Source organism: Anomaloglossus baeobatrachus, chromosome 4 (assembly GCF_048569485.1).
Source record: "Anomaloglossus baeobatrachus isolate aAnoBae1 chromosome 4, aAnoBae1.hap1, whole genome shotgun sequence".
Lineage (NCBI taxonomy): Eukaryota > Metazoa > Chordata > Amphibia > Anura > Aromobatidae > Anomaloglossus > Anomaloglossus baeobatrachus.
Window position 1 is genome coordinate 390,289,752 of NC_134356.1, and position 13,200 is coordinate 390,302,951.

Consider the following 13,200-nt stretch of genomic DNA (forward strand, 5'->3'; position numbering starts at 1 on the left):
TCCGTGCTCCACTTCTGCTGTTGTTACATTCCGGCACGCCCCCTCGGTTTTCACTCAGCACTCTTTCGCGCGCTGTGGCCCTTTGAGAACTTCCGGTTCCGGCCTCACACGCAAGATGAAGGGCGGGGCTTAGGCTTTGCGCGCTTTCTCCAGGAAGACGGCATTTTGACACGAAAAGATGGGGGAAAATGGCGGAATCAGCGGGAAGAGGAATTTTGACTTGCAGTTTTCGGCTTCAAGGTTGCACGTCACCCAGGTAAGTGGGTCCTGCTCGTATCCTGTTTGTGACGCCAGAAGTTTCGAGGTGTACCGCCCCAGCGCCCGCAGCAGGGCTGCTGCTCGTATCCGGATCCGCGGTGGCTCAAGGGACCTCCGGACCCGGGAGGGGCCATGCGGACACCCGAAATAGAAGGGGGTATTTACAAGGGGTTTTGTCGTTAGATTTCTTGACACCACCCACGGTGTGTGGTAAGGTGTAATACCACCGCTGCTGTGGAGAGCGCCCGGTGGCATTGGTATGGCAGCTAGGTGTTTAACCCCTCCGTGGGTAGAGGAAGAGTGCCCCGGGTCTTGGTGGTGGTGAGATGGGAGCTCCATTGGGGAGGAAAGGGTCACTGCGTACTCACTCAGTGCAATAACGCTGACACCGTTAACTTGTAAACTGGAATTCTTAGCACTACTGTAGCAGGGAGGGAGCACTCAATGGTGTTGCTTGTTAGCCTGTAACCTTTTCCTTGGCACTTTTTTTTACTGGTTGGTCCCTGTAGTGTAAAACTAGTCAGGTCCCACTCACCCATATGGCTAAGTGAGTGAGCTTGCTTTGGAGCGGGTGGAGAAGAAATCATGAAGTCTTCGCCCTCGTTGGGTAAATTAAGAGGATGCTTGAAGCTACTTCCCGGCCTAGGGTCCACGTACCCCACCATGCCCTGGCCCCTGCCCGGAGATGGCTCAAAGCTGCCGGCTTCCCTGCTTGGCAGTTCCGTGCCCCTTGACACGATCCCCTGCAACCGGGGTTCCAGCTCCTACCAGGCCCAGACCAACATCTGCCAACTAGTAACTGAGGAGCCCAGATCCTAACCTCCTCCAACTACTTGTGACCTCTCCTCTCAAGAGTCACCACTCGACTGACTACTCCTGACACTGCTGACCCTCCCTAACCAACCCCCCAAGTAGGCGTCCCTATTCTCTTCAGGCTACCCATTGGTGTGTCTGGTGGGTGTGGTGCAGAGTGTTTCTAGGATTTTTGACTGTCTTGTTCTCAGCAACACCAAAGGCCAGGGACCCGTAACCAAGGAGGAGATGGACACGATACAGAAGGGCAGATTGCACAATGTCCTGCGACAACCTCATAGGCCAGGGCGTCACATTCCCCCTTGGTTAAACGTAGCTCGTCCCCGAGCTACAGGACACCAAAGGTTTTTTTTTTTTATTTTTTATTTTTTTTAAACTGTAGAAAAAATTTATAAAACAGGTTAAGATTTTTATTTGCAATTTTCATCCCTCGCAGGGAAGGCACTTTTCTTAAACGTTACTTAACTATAGAGAGTTCATCGCCCAATGGTGGGACGCTACTGGTTTTTGTGGTAACGGAGGCTCAACCTGCTTCATTGCAGCCCCTTCCTGCGACAGTCCAGTCCCAGTGTCCCGGATCCCATTAACCTGCCACCCAAACAACCTCAACCCCTTGAAACCTATCTGCGGGTCCGTGACCAGGTGAAGGTCTCGGGCGTGGTTTTAGACAACTCTGGTTGGCACAGGAGGTGCAACTATATACAATACACAAGTTTGCATTCACGCCAGTCCTATGACCATGGTCTAGATTTACTTAAAGATATAAAAACAACGGAGTCCATGTACCGGGTGTACACTCTGTAAAGGAATCTGGTTGTTAATCAGGTAACTTCTTCGTTCATTTGTAATTGGTTACTCAAGCAATCATTTGCTAACATCTCTACATGAAAAACAAATAACTGTGGAAAATAATAACCGAAAACACCGATACCTAAGAGTTCTATGGCATCGCAAAACTACTGGCATTATAACATTTTTCTTAATAGTAAATTGCCGGGTCCCGTAGCCACGCATCCTTGCGATTACGTGCTACCGACGCCGACATAAACCCTTCTTCAAAAATCACATGCTTGGTTACCTCTAGGGCATACCAGCCCCGCTCCCCGCAGTGCCGGGTATAGGTAACCATCTCTTCAGGTTGAAGGTTGCGCTCGGGCTGGCCCCAAGGGAGGTGCTGCGCGACATCTCGTCGAGACACAAACACCCCGACAGTGAGGCCTGCTTCTCGAATGAAACCCCATCAATGCTCGGGGTCAAACCGGTCTACAAAGCCACGGAACCGTGGCCCCTTAACTCGGGAAGCAGCGCTCCTCACTTGCTCTTTTTCTGCTCTGTTACGGGTGGCAAGCTCCCGTCATCGCCGGTCTCGGGTTGCTATTTCGGCTTCCAACTGGTACTGATGTCGTTCCCAGTAGGGGGCATTAGCGTCCAGCCTCTGGTCCTTAACTGGCTCTGGCTTGATATGGACTCTTGCGGTCCAAACAGCCGTCAGGATGCCGTGCAGTTGCGGAACTGGTAGGTTTTCAGGCTCTGCTTCTGCAGCTGTAGGCAAAGATACCGACTGCTCCGCAGCCGGGGTTGCAGGGTCCGGGTGCTCTGCCTCAGAGGATGGGCCCGGTGATGCGACCGGGTCTGGTCTGGCCAGGGTCTGGACGACCGCTGTCATGACTGGGATGATGGTCGAGACCAGGGTTTCTGTTGCTGGAGACTCATACACTAGTGCTGTGAGTTCCGCTGCCAGGATTGGTGTGGGCAGCTCGGCATCCGCCGAGGAAGGGGTTGGTGACGGTGGAATGCTTGCTGCGAGCGGGGGCAATCCGGATCCCACAGCCACAGTGGCCGGATTAGGGTAATCGACAGGGACTGGGTAACCGCTTACCCTCTCTTCTCGTGGGACTTCCATCTCACGGGCTCGCACCGCCATCACTAGGCTCCTCATATCTTCCCTCCAGTGGTTCAGTATGAAAAGGAATTGCATCCGCATTCTCCTGCACAGTTGTTCTGTCTCTTCCTCTATTCAAGTCGCGGTCCCGGGACCAGCTTGTTCCGGTGACCAGCTCCACTCTGCCATTTTGCCTCTGCGTTGTCCAGGAACGTTATGGCAGAGTCCTGGCATCCGTGCTCCACTTCTGCTGTTGTTACATTCCGGCACGCCCCCTCGGTTTTCACTCAGCACTCTTTCGCGCTGTGGCCCTTTGAGAACTTCCGGTTCCGGCCTCACACGCAAGACGAAGGGCGGGGCTTAGGCTTTGCGCGCTTTCTCCAGGAAGACGGCATTTTGACACGAAAAGATGGGGAAAATGGCGGAATCAGCGGGAAGAGGAATTTTGACTTGCAGTTTTCGGCTTCAAGGCGCACGTCACCCAGGTAAGTGGGTCCTGCTCGTATCCTGTTTGTGACGCCAGAAGTTTCGAGGTGTACCGCCCCAGCGCCCGCAGCAGGGCTGCTGCTCGTATCCGGATCCGCGGTGGCTCAAGGGACCTCCGGACCCGGGAGGGGCCATGCGGACACCCGAAATAGAAGGGGGTATTTACAAGAGGTTTTGTCGTTAGATTTTTTGACACCACCCACGGTGTGTGGTAAGGTGTAATACCACCGCAGCTGTGGAGAGCGCCCGGTGGCATTGGTATGGCAGCTAGGTGTTTAACCTCTCCGTGGGTAGAGGAAGAGTGCCCCGGGTCTTGGTGGTGGTGAGATGGGAGCTCCATTGGGGAGGAAAGGGTCACTGCGTACTCACTCAGTGCAATAACGCTGACACCGTTAACTTGTAAACTGGAATTCTTAGCACTACTGTAGCAGGGAGGGAGCACTCAATGGTGTTGCTTGTTAGCCTGTAACCTTTTCCTTGGCACTTTTTTTACTGGTTGGTCCCTGTAGTGTAAAACTAGTCAGGTCCCACTCACCCATATGGCTAAGTGAGTGAGCTTGCTTTGGAGCGGGTGGAGAAGAAATCATGAAGTCTTCGCCCTCGTTGGGTAAATTAAGAGGATGCTTGAAGCTACTTCCCGGCCTAGGGTCCACGTACCCCACCATGCCCTGGCCCCTGCCCGGAGATGGCTCAAAGCTGCCGGCTTCCCTGCTTGGCAGTTCCGTGCCCCTTGACACGATCCCCTGCAACCGGGGTTCCAGCTCCTACCAGGCCCAGACCAACATCTGCCAACTAGTAACTGAGGAGCCCAGATCCTAACCTCCTCCAACTACTTGTGACCTCTCCTCTCAAGAGTCACCACTCGACTGACTACTCGTGACACTGCTGACCCTCCCTAACCAACCCCCCAAGTAGGCGTCCCTATTCTCTTCAGGCTACCCATTGGTGTGTCTGGTGGGTGTGGTGCAGAGTGTTTCTAGGATTTTTGACTGTCTTGTTCTCAGCAACACCAAAGGCCAGGGACCCGTAACCAAGGAGGAGATGGACACGATACAGAAGGGCAGATTGCACAATGTCCTGCGACGACCTCATAGGCCAGGGCGTCACATTCCCCCTTGGTTAAACGTAGCTCGTCCCCGAGCTACAGGACACCAGAGGTTTATTTATTTATTTTTTTATTTTTTTTAAACTGTAGAAAAAATTTATAAAACAGGTTAACATTTTTATTTGCAATTTTCATCCCTCGCAGGGAAGGCACTTTTCTTAAACGTTACTTAACTATAGAGAGTTCATCGCCCAATGGTGGGACGCTACTGGTTTTTGTGGTAACGGAGGCTCAACCTGCTCCATTGCAGCCCCTTCCTGCGACAGTCCAGTCCCAGTGTCCCGGATCCCATTAACCTGCCACCCAAACAACCTCAACCCCTGGAATTCTATCTGCGGGTCCGTGACCAGGTGAAGGTCTCGGGCGTGGTTTTAGACGACTCTGGTTGGCACAGGAGGTGCAACTATATACAATACACAAGTTTGCATTCACGCCAGTCCTATGACCATGGTCTAGATTTACTTAAAGATATAAAAACAACGGAGTCCATGTACCGGGTGTACACTCTGTAAAGGAATCTGGTTGTTAATCAGGTAACTTCTTCGTTCATTTGTAATTGGTTACTCAAGCAATCATTTGCTAACATCTCTACATGAAAAACAAATAACTGTGGAAAATAATAACCGAAAACACCGATACCTAAGAGTTCTATGGCATCGCAAAACTACTGGCATTATAACATTTTTCTTAATAGTAAATTGCCGGGTCCCGTAGCCACGCATCCTTGCGATTACGTGCTACCGACGCTGACATAAACCCTTCTTCAAACATCACATGCTTGGTTACCTCTAGGGCATACCAGCCCCGCTCCCCGCAGTGCCGGGTATAGGTAACCATCTCTTCAGGTTGAAGGTTGCGCTCGGGCTGGCCCCAAGGGAGGTGCTGCGCGACATCTCGTCGAGACACAAACACCCCGACAGTGAGGCCTGCTTCTCGAATGAAACCCCATCAATGCTCGGGGTCAAACCGGTCTACAAAGCCACGGAACCGTGGCCCCTTAACTCGGGAAGCAGCGCTCCTCACTTGCTCTTTTTCTGCTCTGTTACGGGTGGCAAGCTCCCGTCATCGCCGGTCTTGGGTTGCTATTTCGGCTTCCAACTGGTACTGATGTCGTTCCCAGTAGGGGGCATTAGCGTCCAGCCTCTGGTCCTTAACTGGCTCTGGCTTGATATGGACTCTTGCGGCCCAAACAGCCGTCAGGATGCCGTGCAGTTGCGGAACTGGTAGGTTTTCAGGCTCTGCTTCTGCAGCTGTAGGCAAAGATACCGACTGCTCCGCAGCCGGGGTTGCAGGGTCCGGGTGCTCTGCCTCAGAGGATGGGCCCGGTGATGCGACCGGGTCTGGTCTGGCCAGGGTCTGGACGACCGCTGTCATGACTGGGATGATGGTCGAGACCAGGGTTTCTGTTGCTGGAGACTCATACACTAGTACTGCGAGTTCCGCTGCCAGGATTGGTGTGGGCAGCTCGGCATCCGCCAAGGAAGGGGTTGGTGATGGTGGAATGCTTGCTGCGAGCAGGGGCAATCCGGATCCCACAGCCGCAGTGGCCGGATTAGGGTAATCGACAGGGACTGGGTAACCGCTTACCCTCTCTTCTCGTGGGACTTCCATCTCACGGGCTCGCACCGCCATCACTAGGCTCCTCATATCTTCCCTCCAGTGGTTCAGTATGAAAAGGAATTGCATCCGCATTCTCCTGCACAGTTGTTCTGTCTCTTCCTCTATTCAAGTCGCGGTCCCGGGACCAGCTTGTTCCGGTGACCAGCTCCACTCTGCCATTTTGCCTCTGCGTTGTCCAGGAACATTATGGCAGAGTCCTGGCATCCGTGCTCCACTTCTGCTGTTGTTACATTCCGGCACGCCCCCTCGGTTTTCACTCAGCACTCTTTCACGCGCTGTGGCCCTTTGAGAACTTCCGGTTCCGGCCTCACACGCAAGACGAAGGGCGGGGCTTAGGCTTTGCGCGCTTTCTCCAGGAAGACGGCATTTTGACACGAAAAGATGGGGTAAAATGGCGGAATCAGCGGGAAGAGGAATTTTGACTTGCGGTTTTCGGCTTCAAGGCGCACGTCACCCAGGTAAGTGGGTCCTGCTCGTATCCTGTTTGTGACGCCAGAAGTTTCGAGGTGTACCGCCCCAGCGCCCGCAGCAGGGCTGCTGCTCGTATCCGGATCCGCGGTGGCTCAAGGGACCTCCGGACCCGGGAGGGGCCATGCGGACACCCAAAATAGAAAGGGGTATTTACAAGGGGTTTTGTCGTTAGATTTCTTGACACCACCCACGGTGTGTGGTAAGGTGTAATACCACCGCTGCTGTGGAGAGCGCCCGGTGGCATTGGTATGGCAGCTAGGTGTTTAACCTCTCCGTGGGTAGAGGAAGAGTGCCCCGGGGCTTGGTGGTGGTGAGATGGGAGCTCCATTGGGGAGGAAAGGGTCACTGCGTACTCACTCAGTGCAATAACGCTGACACCGTTAACTTGTAAACTGGAATTCTTAGCACTGCTGTAGCAGGGAGGGAGCACTCAATGGTGTTGCTTGTTAGCCTGTAACCTTTTCCTTGGCACTTTTTTTTACTGGTTGGTCCCTATAGTGTAAAACTAGTCAGGTCCCATTCACCCATATGGCTAAGTGAGTGAGCTTGCTTTGGAGCGGGTGGAGAACAAATCATGAAGTCTTCGCCCTCATTGGGTAAATTAAGAGGATGCTTGAAGCTACTTCCCGGCCTAGGGTCCACGTACCCCACCATGCCCTGGCCCCTGCCCGGAGATGGCTCAAAGCTGCCGGCTTCCCTGCTCGGCAGTTCCGTGCCCCTTGACACGATCCCCTGCAACCGGGGTTCCAGCTCCTACCAGGCCCAGACCAACATCTGCCACCTAGTAACTGAGGAGCCCAGATCCTAACCTCCTCCAACTACTTGTGACCTCTCCTCTCGAGAGTCACCACTCGACTGACTACTCCTGACACTCCTGACCCTCCCTAATCAACCCCCCAAGTGGGCGGCTCTATTCCCTTCAGGCTACCCATTGGTGTGTCTGGTGGGTGTGGTGCAGAGTGTTTCTAGGATTTTTGACTGTCTTGTTCTCAGCAACACCAAAGGCCAGGACCCATAACCAAGGAGGAGATGGACACAATGCAGAAGGGCAGATTGAAAAATGTCCTGTGACGACCTGATAGCCAGGGTGTCACACTAACACCTCTTCGACTAGTCATATTGTTCATTTGCATACCATAAACAGACTTTAGAAATGTTTTTACTAAAGATCTGTTTATGTGTCCAATGTAATAAAGGGACTGTTTGTCAGGGAATTTAGATAGGTAGACACACCTTCTAGTGGCTCTGGGGGCACAGGGGACCTGTCAGGTTCCTGTTAAAGGTGTTGTTTGGTGGTAGAAATAGTAGAAGGAATACAAATGTTACTAAATAAACCCTGTTCAATCCCCTGCTAAGACATCGTAGATGATCCAGTCATCATGACAGTGATGTGACCATAACTGCAAGGAATCAGTTGCCTAAGCAGCCACCTGCCATACTCTCTGGCATCACCGCTTGCTGAAGTGGTGGGAAGATTGAAGAGTTCAATCATGTTTTGTTATTTTTTTATGATATTTTGAGCTCCTTTTTTTAACAATCTTTTCTCAAGTTAAAAAATAATTTTAATACAAAATACAATTTTAAAAGAAAAAAATAAATAAATGTCTGGTTACTTAATATACTTGAGAGGAAGGATTTAAAATCTAATATCCATGAATAGATTAGTATTATTTATTATTTTTTATTTTGCTGTTTAAATCAAAATAGCCTTTGAATCTGTGATATAAATTAATGAGAACTACACTAAAATTGGATGGAATAATAGTTTGAAATGCCTGACCTGTACAGCATATATAGCTACTTACGTAATATAAGGTTACTAATAAGATAACAAGTCTATCTACTTTAACTTAGCATAAATCCCCAAAAAATAAAAACTAAACATTGCTCATTACACCCTAATGATTTTCCCATTGACTATTTGGGTGTAACAATACACATCCTTTCACAAGCATGCTGTAATTCTTTTATTTCGCCTACATATATTTGCTTTGAAGGCTCAGTCATTGCAGAAGTTTGACATTGACCTTACAATTCAGAGCACCATGCTGTTATTTCATTATTCTTTAACAGACCCACTGTTTTTTCATGAGATCTTATAAAAAAATCCTAGTTTTGAGCTTCATTATAGAAAATGATCCCAAGGTGAAATCTGTTGTGAGCTTAACTTGTCAATGTATAAGTGTCTGCTAGTAAATAATACTTAAATCATCTCACAATCGCCACAGGGAGTAACCATCAAGACTAGAGCATGTTACTTGTCAAAACGTCTATTGTTGACGGAGCATTCATGTGTTACATTAGGAAATATATTTTTTGGTATTATAAATTGCCCTTTAATGGGCATATGCAATCATTATCTTTTTTAATCACCTCCAAATTCTTATGTCATATTTCTGGAATTCAGGACCATAATACCCTTCTATAGTTTGCCACATAATGGTTTTTTCTGGGCTTGACCTATTGTCCTATATACACAGTCATGGCCAAAGGTGTTGGCACGTTTGAAATTGTTTAAGAAATGAAGCATTCAAATTATTGCAATCACACATGTTATATTATACACATGTTTATTTCCTTTGTGTGCATTGACAAGCACAAAATAAAACAGATAAAAAGGCAAATTTGACATAAATTCACACAAAACCCAAAAATGGTCCAGACAAAATTATTAGCATCTTTCCAAAAATGGGGGTAAATAACTTTTGTTTCAAGTATATAATGCTCATTCAAACTCATCAGTGGCAAATAACAGGTATGGGCAATAAAAAAATCACACCTGAAATCAGATAAAAAGGGGAGAAGTTGACACACTATTTGAATTATGTGTCTGTGTGTGCCACCATAAGCATGGAGAACAGAATGAGGAGAAAAGGACAATCTGTGGACTTGAGACTCAAAATTGTTAAAAAATATCAACAATCTCAAGGTTATTCTAATTACAACTTATGAGATCTTGATGTTCCTTTGTTCACGGTGCGCATTGTAATCAAGAAGTTTACAACCCATTGCACTGTAGCTAATCTCCCTGTGTGTGGATGGCAGAGGAAAATTGATGATAGGTTGCAACATAGGATAGTCCGGATGATAGATAAGCAGGCCCAATAAAGTTCCAAAGAACTTCAAGCTGTTCTGCAGGCTCAGGGTACATCAGCATAAATTTTCCGCCATCATTTGAATGAAATAAAATACTATGGCAGGAGACATAATAGGATGCCACTGCTTATACAAACGCATGAAAAAGCTAGGTTGCAGTTTACTAAAATGTACGTAAAGCAATATCCTTCTGAGAAAGCATCTTGTGGACAGATGATATCAAGATAAAGATTTTTGGAAAAGCACATCATTCTACTGTCAACTGAATCGTATGAGACCTACAAAGAAAAGAACACATACGGTAGCAGTTCAAAGATTTTCTGGGATTGTTTTGCTGCCTCTGGGTGCCTTGACTGAGTGCCATGCACCATGAAATCTGAAGATTACCAAAGGATTTTGGGTCACAATATAGTGCCCTGTGTCAGAAAGCTGGGTTTGTATCCTAGGTGATGGATCTTCCAGCAGGACAATGATAGCAAACATATATCAAGAAGCACCCTGAAATGGATGGAAACAAAGCACTGGAGAGTTCTGAAGTGACCAGCAGTGAGTCCGGATCTAAATCCCATTGAACACCTGTGGAAAGATCTTAAAGATGCTGTTGGGAGAAGACGCCTTCAAATATGAGAGACCTGGAGCAGTTTGCAAAAGAAAAGTGGTTCAAAATCCCAGGTGAGAAGTGTAAGAAGCTTCTTGATGGTTATAAGAAGCAATTCATTGCACTTATTTATACCACAGTGGGTCCAACAATTTTGCCCCAGCCCACTTTTGGAGTTTTGTGTGAAATTCTGTTCAATTTGCCTTTTTTCTCAGTTTTTTGTGTTGTTCCAATACACACAAAAGAAATAAACATATGTAAAACATAACGTGTAATTGCAATACTTTTCTGGGAGAAATATTTCATTTTCTTTAACAATTTCAAGGGTACCATCAGTTTTGGCCATGACTGTAGTTTCAGGTTGTTCAATATTTTGACTGCACATTTAATAGCCAAAACATCCTAAACCCAGGGAAGCTATAACATTTATATTTAATTTTTGTTGTATGCAATACTGATTTTGACATTTGTAAAGCAAAAAAGTGAAAAGTAGACATACATTGACAAGCAAAAGGGTAACAATATGTTAAACTTTTGACTTTCCAGCTCTATATCACATCAACCACTGCAGCTTCGAACGTGAAACTACCTTCATTTTATAGACAATCATCTTGGCTATCTCATACATAAATTTGACTTGAAACTATTTAACATATGATTAGTTTTGCAGATTTGTATCATGTCACTACATTGTTACTGTTTTACTACTGGTGGGGAAAAATCTTTTCCTTCCTGTATACTGCAAATTACAACCTGTTCTCACATTCCATAATAGCCTAGTGTGTCATTAGGTTGATTCCCAAGGAAAGGTCATTGGTTCGAATCAAGGAGCAGCTATGAAAAAGATTTTTCTGGAAAAGAGAAACAGCATCATCCAGCTCATCGATAGTGGTTTCTTGGCCAAGAAAATTGCCAAACTGCATTATGTGAGTGCCATGACATTTGGAAGAATACAAAATGAAATCCTTCCATCCATTCAACAGCCAAGAGGTGGATGTCCAGGTAAAATACCAGAGTCAATAAGTCCAAACACGGCAGTGTAGGTGGCTCGTTTGCTTGGTAATAGTGAGATCGCAGACATCAATCCAAGCACCATACGTCACAAATTATACAAATCTGGAATGATGACCTGATAAAAGGTGAAGAAGCCTTGACTTCAATAGCATCATAAGAAACGTTGGCTCAAGCTTTCAAAAAAAGTATGAAAAATGGACAGTAGAAGATTGGAAATGAGTGATTTGGAGAGATGAGATGAAAGTCAATAGACTAGGCTCTGATGGGTGCAAATGGGTCAGGAAGAAACAATGGAAAATTGTACCAATGGATCAGGAAATTGAAAGAACTCAAGTTCGGTGGAGGAAGCCTGATGACGTGGGGTTGTTTAACAGCCAAAGCCGTTGGATACTTGAACAAGATCAAAGGTGGTCTTAATGTTGAGCTATATGTGAGTGTCCTACAAGACTAGTTACTTTGTACAGTCGAGTACTATGATCATGAATAGGATAACATAGTGCTCCAGTAGGACAACGATCCAAAGCATACACTGAGATTGGTGAAGAAATGGTTCAGTGACAATGCAGTAAATGCAGTGTCTGGATTGTCCCTCAAAGTCCCCTGACCTCAACCCAATCAAATACTTTTGGGTAATGTTGAAGAAAAAGCTGCATCGATACCCAAGTGATTCGACCACTATGCACCAACTTTGGGAACATGTAAAACAGAACTGGATCAGATTTCGATCGAGACAAGCTTGATTCTGATAAAGAGCATGCCCAGAAGGATTTAGGCAGTGTTGAAAGCCAAAGGTGGATATACAATATACTACCCTACAAAATAAGACAACATTTTTAGGAGAAAAACAGTAATAATGCAATTGCATGACAAGAATCTCAATAACTAATCATAGGCTAAACAGTTGCAACTCAAATTTATGTATGAAATATGGAGCCTGAAAGTCAAAAGTTCAAAACATTGTTACTCTTTTGCTTGCCAGTGTAACTAAGAATAACAACAGTTTGGTAGCAAATTCACAAAGTGGATCCTTTGGGTGTTGAAAAATGTGGCACATAAAAATTGACTATTCTATGAATACTGCAAAATTTTAGTAAACTACCTCTGGACTAGACATCAGCACTAGAATTGTACTTCTGTAGCTTCATAAAATGGGTTTCTATGGTACAGTAGCTGCACACGTACTGAAGATCACCAAATTCGTGATTCTAATTGCACATTCTACAATTGAATTCATGAGGATTGTCAAAAAAATGCCCAGAGCCAGTTCCCACACTGCTCAAGACTCACTGAACATGCTATTAGCATCAGTCTCAGCCACACAGACGTCCCCTGTCATACTAGGTACAGGGGAGTAGCAAACGAACAGCAAAAGGGAAAGGAAACTCTGTGTCTAAGGAAGAGAAAGATGGTGACCCCTGACCAAACCTACTGCTGGTCCCTGGAATTCTTCACCACCCTAGTTAGGTTCTGCAACTATACGCTGAGCTGGATACCTGACCCTAGGTATCCCTAGTGCTGGATCCTAAATATGGAACAGATAGGATAAGCTCTTCATCAACCCCACTAAACACTGAAGAACACACAAGGAGCACACACAGGGGGAAAATGCACAAACTACTTATCCACAGATGACTCAGGTAGAAGTTCAGCAAAGTTTCAGCAACAATACTACAGATGAGTACAAGCCTCCTGCTTGCAGCTAGCGTTTGAATGAGCTGAATAATATCATCAGCAAAAGTATAGTGAAAATGGGAGTATTAATCAGCAGCTGGATGGAAGGGGGCACTCCACTGGGTTCTAAAGGGGAACAGATGAAAACCCAGCAGGAAAGCTACTTAGTACAATAAATACTAACAG